Consider the following 16406-nt stretch of genomic DNA (forward strand, 5'->3'; position numbering starts at 1 on the left):
TATACAACCAAATCAAAATGCATGTTCCAGATCAAGATCATACCGCATTCATAACAGACCAAGGTCTGTATTGCTACAAGGTTATGTCATTCGGCGTAAAGAATGCGGGGGCGACCTACCAAAGAGTGGTGAACAAAATGTTTGCCAAGCAGATCGGCCAGAATATGGAGTGTATGTGGACGACATGCTTGTCAAGAGCAAGCAGTCGAAGTTGCATCTTTCCGATCTGGCCAAAGCATTTGAAGTTCTCCAGAAGTATCAAATGAAGCTCAATCCAACCAAGTGTGCCTTTGGAGTCTCCTCGGGGAAGTTCCTTGGTTTTATGGTAAACAACTATGGGATCGAAGCTAACCCAGAGAAGATAAAGGTCGTGCTCGAGATGGAGGCACCCAAGACTCTGAAGTAGCTTCAATGCCTCAATGGCAGGATTGCAGCCCTGAATAGATTAGTTTAAGTTCAAAAGATAAGTGCCTTCCTTTCTTCAAAGTTCTAAGAAAGAAGGGACCGTTCGAATGGATGGCAGAGTGCGAGCAAGCACTGGAGCAGTTGAAGAACTATCTTTGCTCAGCACCTCTGCTCGCCAAGCCATTGCCAGGAGACAAGCTCCACTTGTACCTGGCAGTGTCCGACAGCGCTGTCAGCTCGGCCCTAATCAAGCAAGAGGGAGTACGCCAGAGTCCCATTTATTACACGAGCAAAGCCATGACCGAAGCCGAGACCAGATATCCTCAAATGGAGAAACTGACCCTGACTTAGGCCGTACTTCCAAGCACACACCGTTGTGGTGCTTACCAACTTGCCCCTGAAGAATATCTTCCACAAGCCAGAGACATCAGGGCGCCTGATGAAGTGGGCAATGGAGTTGAGCGAGTACGAAATCCAGTTCGAGCCAAGAACTGCGTTGAAAGGGCAGCAGTGGCATATTTCATCGCAGAGCTTACCCCACCACCTAAGTTGGCCAAGTCCGACCTTCCGTGGACTATCTACGTTGACGGTTCTTCCAATGAGAAAGGGTGCGGGGCAGGAATCCTCTTGCTCGCACCAAGTGGCGAGCGATTCGAGTATGCTCTGCGGTTCAATTTTCGGACTTCAAACAATGAGGCCGACTATGAAGTGCTTTTAGCAGGCTTGCGCGTTGCCAAAGGACTAGGGGCCGTCCACATCAAGGTCTTTAGTGACTCCTAGTTGGTCGTAAACCAGATTAGGGAGGAGTATCAAGCAAAAGACTCCCGGATGGAAAAATATTTAACCAAAGTCAGATTGCACCTCGCCCAGTTCAAGACTTACGAGGTAAATCGAGTGCCAAGATCAGAAAATTCAAATGCAGACGCCTTAGCCAAGTTGGCGTCAGCATACGAAACCGACCTGGCCAAGTCGGTCCCGGTTGAGATCTTGGACGACCCTTTAATCTTGGAGCCAAATATGATGGAGGTGGACACTCTAGCACCCTCATGGATGGACCCAATCGTAAAATTCATCAAAGGAATTTCGCCGCTAGATTCGAAAGAGCAAAAGAAGATGGCGCGGAAAGCAGCTCGGTTCATACTCCGAGATGGAGCGTTGTACCGACGTGGTTTCTCCCTGCCTCTGCTTAAGTGTGTAACTCTTGAAGAAGGCCTTTACATCCTTAAGGAAATCCATGAAAGAGTGTGTGGAAACCACTCTGACGCTAGGTCGTTGTCGGCCAAGGTGGTTCGACAAGGGTACTATTGGCTCACTGTTGAGTGGAACGCAAAGCAGTTTATAAAAACCTGTGATAATTGCCAGCGTTTCGCAAATATCATCCATCAGCCTCCCGAACAGCTCACCCCCAACTCGGCCCCATGGCCATTCGCGCAATGGGGAGTAGATATCATAGGTTCTTTTCCCCTGGGCAAAGGGCAAACCAAGTTCACCGTTGTCGCTGTGGACTACTTCACAAAGTGGGCCGAGGCCGAGGCGCTATCCCACATCATGGAGTCCAGAGTCATATCTTTCATATGGACAAACATTGTATGTCGTTTCGGCATACAAAACGCTATTGTGACAGACAACGGAAAACAATTCGACAATGCAAAGTTCAAAAACTTCTGCAAAAAGTTGGGCATAAGTCATCTCAGCTCGTCCCTTGCACATCCGAAAGTAAATGGGCAGGTTGAGGCGATAAGCAAAATTATAAAACGGGGGCTCAAGCTGAGGTTGGACTCCAGAAAGGGAAGATGGGCCGAGGAGCTACCCAAAGTATTATGGTCATATCGGACCACCCCGAGAGAGTCAACTGGTGAAACTCCGTTCTCGCTAGCCTTTAGCTCTGAAGCTGTTGTTCTAGTCGAGATCGGTATGCCAACAAACAGAGTGGAGCAGTACGAACCAACAAGCAACGAGGAGGGACTACTACTCAACCTCGACTTATTAGAAGAAAAAAGGGAAATGGCTCAGCTACGATTAGCAGAGTATCAAAACAGAATGGCCAGACATTACAACGCCCGAGTTCGACCTCGAAGCTTTCAAGTTGGACATTTGGTCTTAAGGAAGATTCAGAGTCATGTGGGCACCCTTGATCCAAGTTGGGAGGGACCGTTCGAAGTTAAAGGTATAGTCCGACCTGGAACGTACATGCTGGCCAATCTGGATGGAAATGTGCTTGCGCATCCTTGGAACGCGGAGCACCTAAAGCGCTACTACCCTTGAAATTTCAAAATGGTCTTAAAATGGACTTGTAAAAATTTTCAAGGGGAGGAACTAAATTATTAATAAACAGTTTATAAAAGCAAGTTTAAAAAGCTTAAGGGAAAAGTAATAAAAGAATAGACAGAGCTCATTGCACAGAAGTCAGGAAATGAAGACTTCATTGATAGAAAGACAGAGCCAAGGCTTGTATACCTTGCATCTCTGCCCTGAAACTTACAAAAAGAAATAAAAAACAACAACAAACAACGAAATAAGCATGAAGCCTCAGCTACTCCCGAGGTGAGAGGATAGCTCACCTTGGGAGCCCAGAAGGTTCATCTCTTGAGATCCGCCTTGCTGTGAGGGGACTTCTTCTTGCGTAGTGCCGACATCAGCTAGCTCCTGGCTTGGAGCATCCTCATCTTCCATGTCGGAGTAGTCAGAGTCCAGCTCCCTAACATACTTCTCCACCAACGACTGAGGGCCTGAAGTAGGCCCAGAAGCCCATTTCTCAGCATACCTCTTCTTCAGACCGCCGAGGTCGATCTGGAGGTGGGGCATGTCAGCAGCTATGCCTTTCATCAAGAACTTGAAGCCGACATCACTGAAGTCTTTAGCAAACCGATCGAAGTCTGGGTGTTGCTTGAATGCTTCCTACAACAGAGCACCATTGGTGAGGCGTTTCTTCATATCTTTGAGCTCGGTCGTAAGGCGCCCAATTGAGGCATCCTTCTCCTCAAGGACTTGAGCAAGGTCGTCTTTCTCCTTCAGGAGCTGGAATTTTTCCTTCTCCAGCCCTTTGGTGATGGCATGGGCTGCTCGGAGGTGAGCCTTGTGTTTCTCACCTTCCTTCTCCAGAAGCTCGGCCTTAGCTTCCACCTCGGCCCTCAGGATATCCACCTCGGAGTGAGCCTTCAGTAGCTCGCCTTTCATAATGGTGGCAGCCTCTAAGGCAGCAGAGGAGTTCTCCTTCTCCTTTGCTGCCAAAGCCTTCCTCCCATCCAGCTCGGCTTTAATGATAATCGCTGAATAAATGGAGGCAATGAACGCCTGTGAAGGTCAAAGCACACAATGGTTAGACAGAACAATAAAATTCAGAAAATAAATAATATAAGCAGATATGAAAGCATGTCTTACCTCGACAGCATGGTCAATCGTCCTTTGCAGCACAAACCCTGGATCACTTACAAACTTGGACGCTCTCCTAAGACAATGGTTCAAGCACGCAGCTGAGATGCGAGACACCTGGTCTTTCACCCCGGAGCTTGACGGTTCCATCCTGAATCGCATTCTCACGTCAGATGTCCCCCCCATCCGAGCTTCGGGGTCATCCACCAAATCAGCATGGCTCGTGGGCAAGGTCCCATGAGCTTCGGCCTCCGAGGAGGAGGTGGTCTTTTTCTTCTTTCTTCTCCTCCTCAAGGGAGACTCTCCCCTCACCTCATTCAGGGGAGATACATCCAGCACCTCAGACTCGTCCCTTGGGCGCTTTTCCCCCGAGTGGTCCCTAGTTAAGTCCAGCTCGACCACTGGGGTGGGGACTTCAGAGTATGGACCAGCGTTACCTTGAGCTGCAGGGCGAGACGCGGCAGGGGTTGTAGGCTTCGTACCCTCAACGGACTTAAGGGCGTGAGCACGGCCCTTGGACTTGCGCTTCACACTGCTGGTGAACCCGCACACCATCGCTGCAAGGCATTTAAAGTAAGATGTCAGCAATGGAAGTTGCTTTATAAGTCCAAAGTGAGACCGAGCTCGACTTACCAAGTTCAGAGTTTGGCCTTGAAGCTTCGATTGGACGAACTAAAGGGTTGTAGTCCAAAAACCCAGAATCGAGAAGCAGCTTGTCGGTTACCAGAGTGCCGATCTTCCTGCCCTTCGGAAAGCGATCCTTGGAACACTTGAGTGTATCACAGGATGCTTGAGTGAGTTCGGGAATTGGCCTGATTGATACTGCACAAGGCCAAGGAAGGATCGAGTTAGATGAGAAAAGTCAAAAGTCAAAAGGATTAGAATTACATAACAAAAAAAAATGCAAAAGCGAAAAAAACAAGGACGATCCCATACCTAAGTTCCCAAACCTAGTGGGAACGTCAAAGAAGGGACGACCTGACTCGTCCTTTACCAGCCACTCCCCAGAGGCAAAGAACCACTTCTCTACCCATCCTTTGATGGAGGTCGGCCCTTTGACTATACCACCTGCGCCTTTTCTTGCGCATATATAGTATCGACCTGGCTTCTTAGCTATCCTTTTAGCCTCAAAGCACCCAAGAAGCTGGTCAACGTTCAGTAGCTCGGCCTCGTCCTCTTCTCGAGCTCGTAACCAAAAAAGGATGGCCAAAGCAAAAATGACGCCCCATCCGTTGGGGGCCACTTGAGCATGTGCCAGTCCAGTTCGGTTTAAGAACTCCTGGGCAAAAGGATGAAGGGGAAGTCTGAGGCCGTACTCAAACATCTTTAAATAAAGAGTGACCCATCCCTCTGGAGGATTGTCAGCTCTTTCCCCTTTCTCTAGATTCCTATGGAGGATGTCCTTTGGAATTTTAAACCCCCTACAGAGGGGTCCGAGATAGTGCTCGGGTATTTTTGAAGGGTATTCCAAACCCTGACCCGAGGCGGAAGCATCACTATCCTCCCCATCATCAGAAAACCTAAAATTCTCAATCTCTTCCAGTTCGGATTCTAACCTACGAGCTAAGTCTTCCCCCGAGTCACTTGGTTTAGGGGGCGAACTACTTATCGGCCAACCTGCGCTACCTAAACTATCACTACTAGAAGAGGAAGACATGAAAACTACCATATTTGAAAAAAAGAGTAAGACAAGAATGACTGACCTACAGAAGGTTCGAGCTGATTTCAGATCGAACTCCAAGAATTCAGGGAACGTAAGGTTTGACCTGAAGTCTCGGAGCTATTTATAGTCAATCGGAAAAACTTCTACGTTGTACACGTGTAATGAACGAGTGGCCAGGATAATCTCGAAATCCGTAACGACGGAATAATTGAGTACTCCGACAACCTGGCAGATCGAAACATCTTCCGCAACGGTCATATTCTCCTTACGAATTAAAAGTCACCACGTGTCCAAAATCGAATCGGATCAACTTCTCTGCCAGGCCGAGATCGAAGCTGACAGAGAGGGGGCCAATGTTTGGGGATAAAAATACCTTGGACACGTGGAGGACGCTTATTGGTGTTCAGGAATTAAAATATCCCAGCTCCACCTCGAACCTGCCGAAGAGGTCGGGTTCGCCCATTGGGAAAAGGCTAAGTATGCATGCCGAAGTCCGATCTGATTGGGGTTCGATCTACTCGGAACACGACAGATCCGACATGAGGAAAAAACATGTAACCGTTGGTCGTGAGTACTGTCGGATCCCCCACTTATAAATAGAGGGCCTCATTTCACGCTCAGGTATGGAATCTCACCTCGAACTAAATACGGAGTCCGACCTATACTGACTTAAGCGTCGGAGTGTTTACCCTCTTGTGCAGATCCACTCTTGTGTTCAGTCGAGCCGGAGACCGGATTCGAGCTAGGTACGTAAAGTGTCGTTGTGCAGACCATTGCATAAACACAACGACTTATTAACTTGTGTGTTAGAGTGCTCACTTTTTTCCTACAGGTTTCCGTACTCCGTTGGCTCACTTCGAATTTGGGCTCTCGTCGAGTTCTAGGAAGATTTTGGATTCAACATTGTAAATATAGCATTTTTTTTTTACCTATTTAGATACTTTTTTGCAATCTCCCTTTTACCATTTTTACTCATTTCTATTCTTGTATATATTAGTGATAGTCGTCTATCATTGATATAGGTCTCTTAGTTATAGACGTTTCAAATCTATTTTAGTCCTTTCCATGAGTGGGCCCGGTATTTTTTTTAGTTATATTTGCAAATTTATAATGTTGCTATTTGCAATTAATTAAACTTGTTTTTGCAAGTAGTGCTCCACTTTATAATAGATGAGAATATATGATAGTTTTTATAATTATTAAATTTTGTAAATATAAAATTTTAAATCATTATACTGACTTGGAATGTAACTCAAGTAGTCAAGCAGTGCTTCTTTTTATAACTTCAAATTCTTTCCCCTCACGTATGTAATATTGCAACAAAAAGAACATGAGATCTTTTAATGATTACTACATAGGATTTATCAATTATTCTAAAAAATATTTATTTATAATAAATGTAAATTGATTAAAGGGGGGCTTTAATGAAACTTAGGTCAAATACGAAGCCCAAAAATGATATAGTTCATATACTAATGATATACAAGATATATATACCTAATTCTATATGTTGTCGATATATTCCATTACGTTCCATGTGGTGGGGAATTTCTTCCACGACAAATTGGATTTATGTGAGATCACTTCCTTCTTGTTGCAAAAAGCTGGCGACTTCCGAAGAATCGGTTTCAAAGGTTAGTTGGGTATCCCACCAGATTTTGCAAAGAATCTTGAAGCTTCTCGTTTCTTTAAGAAAGTTAAACGTATTTATGCTTGGGAAGATATTCTACATCTTAAGAATGAATAAACCACCACTAAATCCAAAAGCTTAAGCTAACGGGTTGGGTAAATTTAATTCATTTATGAGTATCTCAACAAATATGATGAAAGATCAAGAATAGAGGAGAAATTGTTCCTATATTCAAGATTTTGAACTCTCCACAATCTAATTGATCAAACTAGATTGAAAGTTCTAAAACATGCATTCTAACACAATAATAATTAATATAAAAAAAAGCTTAAAGCTTGAGAGAGATTGAAGTCGTTCTAAAATTTCATTCATCAAATGTTGCGTTTGAGAAGCAAATTTACATTCTTATATATAATAATTGAAAAGACACAATAAGAAGACACAACAACCCTTGGCCTATGTCGTCCAAATTCAACCAACACCCTTTTACATCCATACATTATCCTTATTAAATGAAAATACATGAATTTAAATGGTATCTAATTCATTAAATATGACAATGAATCTGGATTTTCATATTCATTAAACTTCTTAGATGAAAAGGTGCATTATCTTGGCTTGGCTTGAATGAATGCAACTCTTCACCTGTGAACATAGTTTAGATATTCATATCAGCATCAGCGTTCAACTTTTAGATATAAGGGTAGGTAGAGACCAGCTATCCCTTGCTTGCAAATATCTATGTGGATTTTTTTTATTGTGGAAATTTTTGTCAATTTAATGGAATAGATTTTATGGATTTGGAAATATTTTGTAGAAGGCCACCCTGTGTTTCTGTAGTTCTATTATCTCCCATGCAATGAGCATCAATTTCTCTAAATCTTGTTACCTTGCATTCCCATAAAAGATGCTTCAATGTCTCATCTTTTTTCCTGCACAAAAAACACCACAAGTCAGTAGTAACTCCTTTCTTATAGAAATTAGATTTATCGGGGAGAATATTATTCACTATTTTCTATCGACTTGTTTGGTAACGTTCCCGTTTCTTGTTTCTGGTTTCCAATTTTCTTAAGAAATTTAAACATTCTCAAAATTGTTGTTCCTATTTCCAATTTGTTCCAAAACATAAATAAAAAGATTGTTTTATCATACTTGAATTCTTGAATGTTGGAGCCATCCAATTTATTATTCTTCATTAAAAATGAAGAAACAGAAACAAGAAACAAAAAACCATAAATCATTTTGGAACTTTGACCTTCTAGAACAGCTTCCATCTTCCACTTTGGAGATCGGAATTAGAAGAAGCGCGTGGCATTCGTGATGTTGTTTTGTCCAAGCCTCATATAACCCCATTGATAAACCCTTGATTTAAAGGGAAAAAGGAGTAGAATTGATAGTAGTTTAGGGCTTTGTTATGCAAATGGTGTATATATTATGCCTACGATTAGGTACGCAAGTTTCATTTCTCTTTTAAGTTTGTAAAACTTCTATTTATTAATATTTGAGCTTGTTTAGATTCATTTACTCATTTGTCTTTGTTTCCCCTTTAGTCGATCGAGAGAGAGAAACGTGACAGAACGAGTGTTGTGGGGTGTGAATTTGCTCAAATTGAGCTACTTATCTATTCCCTTCAACTCCAAAACGAAAGGACGAGGTTCGGATTGCAAAATTCTCACATTCTTCTCCAGATCCTTTATTTTCCAGCTTAGTTTGAAAATTTATAAATTTATTCCTTTCTTTTCTTTTCTAATTTAATAAAAACTACTTTTCTAATTTATATTCTGGAATAGAAGTTGAACCTGGTCGCTTGGCGCGCACCTCGAAGTTGTGTTTTATTTTTTTTTAACTAGGCAAAAGTAGGTATAAAGGGCGGGATCTTTTAATTCTAAAATTAAGAACTTATTTTTCAACCCAACATTTCGTTTCTGTCGTCATAAAATCAATTGATCATTCAAGTGTTTTATGATTTATTCTAAAATAAACTAGTCCATGAAGAAAAGAACTTAGAATATTTTCCATGTTTTACTTGCGATAGAGTACGATTGCACTCGAATCTCTTGCTATTAAGTGGAGGTGCAATATTTATCGTCCAGGTTTCTAAGCAATGAAATCCACAATATGGGTTCAGCCTATGACTCGATGATACTAGATCTGACATTTTACTCCTTCCATCTTCCCCTTTACTCATGAAAGAGGCATAGACACAATTATAAATGAAAGGAGGTTTAAATTTCCTACCTCCAATGCCAAGGATATCCATTTGTAACCCTTTTCAAAGTGGTCACGCCACCAAAAGATACTTCGATCATGCATAAGAAAAATTATTTGTTGGGATGTATGCCCTAAGCTCGTGATGTAAGGTAAACTATTTAGATATAAATAAAATAGGCATAATATATGGATGTGCAATTTGTTAAGAAAATTGATATTAAATGCTTAATTGCTCCTAAGCTACTGGGTGTGTTCTAAATCTTGGTATGTAACATATATATGAGACGATCATGTTGAATAGCAGTAGCTTAAGTATTCTACCCCATATAATAGGGTTGGGGACTTTATCTTGAAGATACTATTCATACGGTCCCCTTTGTAACTGTTATAAACGGTCCTATCCGATCATTCAGTGGTGACATATGAATGGAGGCATCATATATAATAGGATTGCATAATACTAAACCACGATGACTCTTGCATTTTCTAATAAGAACCTTTAAAGAAAATGAAAACACATCACTAGGATGATCATAGACTCATTTGATCATAATCTTAAGTGTGTTCTAAACTCCTACCTATGTGGGTATATTCTTTGATACATATGAGTGAAGGGAGACATGAATAGCCACCCAATGAGTCTTATCTTTTGGGAACACATTGGGAGCTGAGAACATTTCTGCACAATATAGAATTTATTGTTGGGTTTGTAAGGAGATTGCAAACAAAGTCCCACATTGGCTAGGGAAGGAAATGATCATGGGTATATAAGAGAGGACAATTATCTCTATTGGTATGAGGCCTTTTGGGTAGAACCAAAAACAAAGCCGTGAGGGCAATGCCTAAAGCGGACGATATCCATACCATTGTGGAGATACGTGGGGTACTTCGGGTACCGTTGTCCTTTAAAGTTTGAAGGGATTGACATGACCTGCAAAAAATAGTCGAGAACATCTCAGCATCGAGGCCTGGTCGGCGTCGAGCACTGCTCAGTGCCAACCATGGGTCGGCCCGAGCCTCCTCGGTGTTTACCTGCGCGCTTCTCTCCCGTCCTCTACTCCCGCTTCCTTCGTTCTATGTATTTGTTCTCAAAACAATAGCTATTTTCCGTTTTACTCTTATCAAACTTATAGCTCGGCCACTATGCATGTCTAAGGTGTTATGAATAGGTCACGCATGTGATCCATTTTTCTTCGTCCACATGCTACGTCATATTTTGCCCTCCAACATGGTCCAAGACGAACATTAGACTCTCCAAAACAGAGTCGTCCGAGTCCAAAGGTCAGTGGAGGTTTGATTATACTAGTAAGTTCTCATCCAAATAAGAGAGACAATACTACAAGTACTCTTAAAACAACAATATTGATTGAAACAAGTAGTTACCATCATTCTCCACACCATTCCAATTCCCCATTATTGAATCACAAAGTTATACGCCACATATTACATGGACATGTATTATATACATAATAAAAGATGATGAAGGAATACGAAGGAGAAGGGGCCAAGGCCTTAAAAATATGGCTCTTTTTCAACCAACAAAACAGAAGATAATCATTGAAACAACAAATTATTTGTGGAAATACGTAGGTGGTGAGTAGGATCATGAGATTCTGACAAATAAGGAATCCAATTATTATTATCAAAGAAATCACATATTGATTGGTTCCTAATTATTGAATCCATTACACAAAATGCCATATTACAAGGATATCGTGTTCCACATCCTCTGGAAAAAGCTTGTTCATATTAATGGAGAGTGGATTTTTTATTAAGAAGGCAATTACCTATGCGGAATCAAATCAATAAATATGTATTTTCAAATATAGTATAAAGTTTAAACTCAATGCTCCCAAAAGATTTACTCGTGGCAACCTTCCAGCTGTCGGTTTCTTGATTGCGAGATGAGGGGGGGTTCGATCGAAAACCTAATCTCCCTGAATCCCTCAGGGAAGTCTACAAAAGAAAATAGAGACAGTTGAATAAAAAAAAAAATGAAAAGCTGTGATAGTTTATAAAATACATATTCAATTTATGCTATGGATTGAAATTTCTCAATTTTTTTAATGTGTCAGAGGATTTTTTTTTTTAATATTTAGAAGAAGAATAGCTAATAAAAAAAATGTTGGTTTTTATGATTTAGGCTTAGTTTTAATTTGGTCCTATACATAGAAGATTAAACCTCACAAATTGTCTTAAAAAAAGTCTCATTTTTACCCACTTGAAAATTTACTTATATAGGTTGCTAAACATAGGTAGCTAACACAATCACCGAAACTAGAAAACATAATCTTATTACCCTGTAAATAAAAGTGTGAACTACAAGGATGATTCGTGAGGTTTGATTAAGCCCACGAGGACCAAATTGAAAATCTTAAAATCATACGGAGCAAACTGAAACTTTAATTTTGAAATTACATGGACAGATTTGTAATTTATCAAAAAATTAATGGTTACTAAGCTTTATTATCTTAAAGTCAATTAACATATTAAGTGACTCGTTGAAAATGGTTAAGTTCTGTTAGAAAATTATTAAAGCCTTAATTCCTAATTATATGAGAACAAAAACCTTTGTTTGTTCAAGAATAATTATGAAACGCGATCTACCTAGAACAAATCTTAATTCAACAATCTTTCATTGCTGATTAGTTTTAAGATGGAACCATGAATATTGATATGGTATTAGAGCCGAACAAAATAATTGACAATAATGAAAGAAGTAGCTCATAATATTTAATATTATAAATGATTGTTAGGACTCTTTTCAATGTGAGACAATCTTTTAACATTGTTGAACTAATAAAAACAAAATATATACATATACATATACATATTAAGAAAAGTTAAGGTTTTTTTTTAGTACAATATTTGGGGGTGGAAGATCGAACTCAATACCTCATGGTTGAAGATATATGTCAATTACCATCGAGCTATACTCATTTTGACTAAGACAAGTTAAGTTTTCTATTAAATTGCTTAAATATGATTACCCTTTAAATTTTTATTTATGAATTAATTATAAATCAATTCCAACAAGTTTAGAGAAAGTCAGTTATAATATCAATAGAGTGATCTCTGATGATAAAAAAAAAATTAGTTAGCTAATAATTATATCCTCAACACACACACAAAAAAAAAAAGTTAGTCAATAATTATTATTTATTGATATTCATTGTCTTCTTTTTTTAAGGAGAAAAAATTGATATTCATTATCTGATGTAGGTTAACTGATTGTCATCAGTTTATCAAGAATAATATATATATATGATTGTCATTTAGATAATTAAAGGAGTGATTCACGGCAATTAACATAGTAACTTATATGAATTCGAGTTCAATCAAATCAATAAAGATAGTATATATAATATTAATGACAATTGAAGAATAACTGAAAAAGTTAGTTATTTTATTTGATTAAATTCAATTTCTATTCTATTCTATTAGCATTACAACTTTGACTACAAATTTTTGTTATGGTCAAATTTTATTGGGAAGGTAGTAGAGATGGAATCACTTTTGAGAAAAAAGTGTTTTTAAATAAAATAATAATAATATCTTTTTCTGAACACTCTTGAATAAAAAGAATTTATTAAAAATCGTATCGTTTCGAAGAAGAGATGAGAGATGATTACCTAAAAAGTAACTTTAAAGTGATTGGGATGTACTTAAAAAAAATTAATAGAAAAAAGTGCCAAAAAAAAAAAAAAAATCTTATACTAAACTGTATGCTACATCCTTATTAACAAATCTTTTAAATTTTGACTATCAACACTTACTCAGTACAATTCTTGAACAAAGTTTAATCCTTTTGTTGAAACATGTATCCGTAAACTTTTTATTTTAAGAAAAAAAATGCGAACCCGCAAGCTCTCGAAGAAAGTAGAGATACCTTAGGGTCTGTATGATAACCATTTCGATTTTTGATTTTTTGTTCTTTTTGTTTTTGGTTTTTGATTTTGTGTTTTTAAAAAACAAAAACCATATACGTTTGATAACTATTTTTAGTTTTTTGTTTTTAAAAAACATAAAATCAAAACATGTTTTGTAACAATTTTTAGTTTTTTTTTTTTATTTTTAAGAAGTTAGAAAATTGAAAATACATATTAGAGAGAGAAAATTTTATGTAGGGTAGAGATGACAATGGCATGGGTGCGAGTGAGGATGCTCTCCTCCATTCTCGTGCTCGTGAAAATTTTTAGTCCCCGTCTCCACCTCGTTCTTCGTTCAAGAGATGTTCTCGAGAAAATTTATCGGTTTTATAATTATTTTTAGAATTTAAGTATAAAAAAAGTGTAATAAATATATTTTAATTATTTAAAAAATTGAATCGGGGATAGAGACAAGATCGGGACATGCATTTCCTATTTTTGGGACCCAACCCTGCAGAATTTTTTGTCATCCCCTGATGTAAAGACATGAAAATACAAGTTTAGAGAAAAATGTAAATAAACTTTTGGAAGATAAACTTTAGAGAGATAAATAAAAAGATTTAGAGCAAAAATAGTTCAAGACAAAGAGAGAAAAAATTTAGAAGAAAAAAGTAAAGTCGAGAGAAAAATATTTGTTAAAGAAAAATAAATAAATTACAAAGAAAGAGAAAAATTAGAGTGGAAACAAATTTAGAGATAAAAACAAAATTCAAAATATAATTTTTAGATAAAATAAACAAATATAGAGATAAATAAAAGTTACAGTGAAAGAAAATTGAACGAGAAAATAAAATATAATTTTCAGAGGAAAAATAGATTACAAAATAAAGAAAACTTATAAAAGACAAAATTTTAGAGAGAAAAAAGAAGAAAAATATTAAATTTTTAGAGAGATAAATGAAACGGGTATGTTAGAAAAAATAAAAAAAAAAAAAAAATTTTGGAGAGAGACAAATAATAATAAATATTTAAAATATGAAAATTTTAGAAAGAGAAAAATAAAATTTGTAGAGAGAAATTTAAAAATAAAAAATAATTTAGAGTGAGAAATAAATTGTTTAGAGATAAATATGAAAAAGAAAAAAAAAGTTGAATATGGAAAGAAAAAATCTGATTTTGAAAAATAAAAACCTGTTTTTAAAATTACCTTTTTTATTTTTGAAATTTACATAGGACTTCAAAACCCAAAAACAGAAAATTGAATTGCTTATCAAACAACAGTATTTATAAAAAACCGACCCTTTTTAAGTACTAAATTTTTTTCTGTATAGCTTGGATATAGAAGTGATTTCCCAACCTCTAACTGAAAATCTTAGAAAGATCTATATATGTAATTGGACACAAATTAGAATAGACAAAAATTTATCATGTAAAAAGATTCTGACTTTACTCAAGATTATTACATCAATACAAAAAAACAAAAAGTTCCTGTTAAATCATGAGTATAGCATGTTACATATCATTCTATATAAAGCACTCTAATCAAGCCATACAAATCTATATATTAGATAATTACATCAAAACGACGTAACAAGATGTTCCTTATTAAATCATGTCAGAGTAACACGTTACACATCATTTAAAAAAAATGCTATAATAAAACAATACAAATTTCAATATAGTAAGTAATTTGCATCCGAACAACACAATAAAATATTCCCTCTTAAATCATGATCAAAGAAACACGTTACACATCATTCTTGAAAAACGCTATAATCAAACCATATAATAAGTAATTTCCATCCAACCTATATATATATATATATCAGAGAATTGCGTCAAAACAGCGTAACATAATGTTCTTGTAAATTATGATCAGGATAAGAAGCTATACATAACCCTAGAAAAATGCTAAAATCAAACCATACAAATTTGTATATATTGGACTAGTCCAAATGGCAATCAAACCACACATAGATTAGGATTGGGAGTCATCATGTCCTAGTAATACTATGAAATAAAAAACATGAAAAGTTTTCAAGCTCTTTTCTATCAATAGTAGAGAACCTTGAAAAAAAAAGTATACAATGGGTATTTTCAAACTATTATCCATATATTCTCTCTCTCAGATCCCATCTTTTCTCTTCAACACTTTATCATAATCAATATAATGTTGGACATCATGATTAGATAGAAAGATTGGGTACCAAATACCTTGTTGTTATATATAGGACACATTACAAATTTATGCCCAAAAACTTGCAATAATGAAGGGACTTAATATATATACACACACACAAACACACATCCAAACCTTTATGTAAACCATACAATATTATTACAAAAATAATATAAAGCAAATCAAATTAATTGTGAGTTTGGAGATGAGTATTAAAAGTAGTGTTATTATTAAGTGAAGCATTTTTTCTATAATCTTGAAAGAAGCATTTAGGACCCGTTTGATAATCATTTCTGTTTTTGGTTTTTGGTTTTTCTATTTTTAGTTTTTAGTTTTTGGCTTTCTGTTTTTGAAAAAGAAAAATCGTATACGTTTGATAACCATTTTTTGTTTTTTGTTTTTAAAAAATAGAAAACCAAACATGTTTGCTAACAATTTTTAGTTTTCTGTTTTTAAAAAGTTAGAAAATTGAAAATACAGAGAGGAAATTTAATGTAGGGTAGAGATGATAATAGTGTGGATGCGAGTGACGATGCTCTCTTGATTCTCGTATTCGTGAAAATTTTTAATCCTCATCTCCAACTTGTTCTTCCGTCCGAGAGTTGTTCTCGAGAAAAATTATTGGTTTTATAATTGTTTTTAATTATTTTTAGAATTTAAAAAATAAACAAGTATAATAAATATATATTAATTATTTACAAAATTGAATCGGATACAGGGTCGAGACATGCATTACATATTTTTGGAGCCGACCGTATGGAAATTTTTGTCATTAGAGACATGAAACTACAAGTTTAGAGAGATGTAAATAAACTTTTGGAAGATTTCAGAGAGATAAATAAAAAGATTTAGAAAAAAAAATTAGTGGAAAAAAATTTAGAGATAAATAAAAATTAGAAAAGAAATATAATTTTCAGGAAAAAAAAAATAGATTATGAAGATAAAAGAAAAGTTATAAAACACGAAATTTTAGAGAGAAAAAATATTCGACAAAATCTTAAATTTTTAGAGACAGAAATGAAACTGATATGTTATAAAAAAATAATAAATAAAAATTCAAAGAGATAAAAATTTTGG

This window comes from Momordica charantia, assembly GCF_013281855.1.
Source record: "Momordica charantia cultivar OHB3-1 chromosome 9 unlocalized genomic scaffold, Mcharantia_2.0 BLBB01000009.1, whole genome shotgun sequence".
Lineage (NCBI taxonomy): Eukaryota > Viridiplantae > Streptophyta > Magnoliopsida > Cucurbitales > Cucurbitaceae > Momordica > Momordica charantia.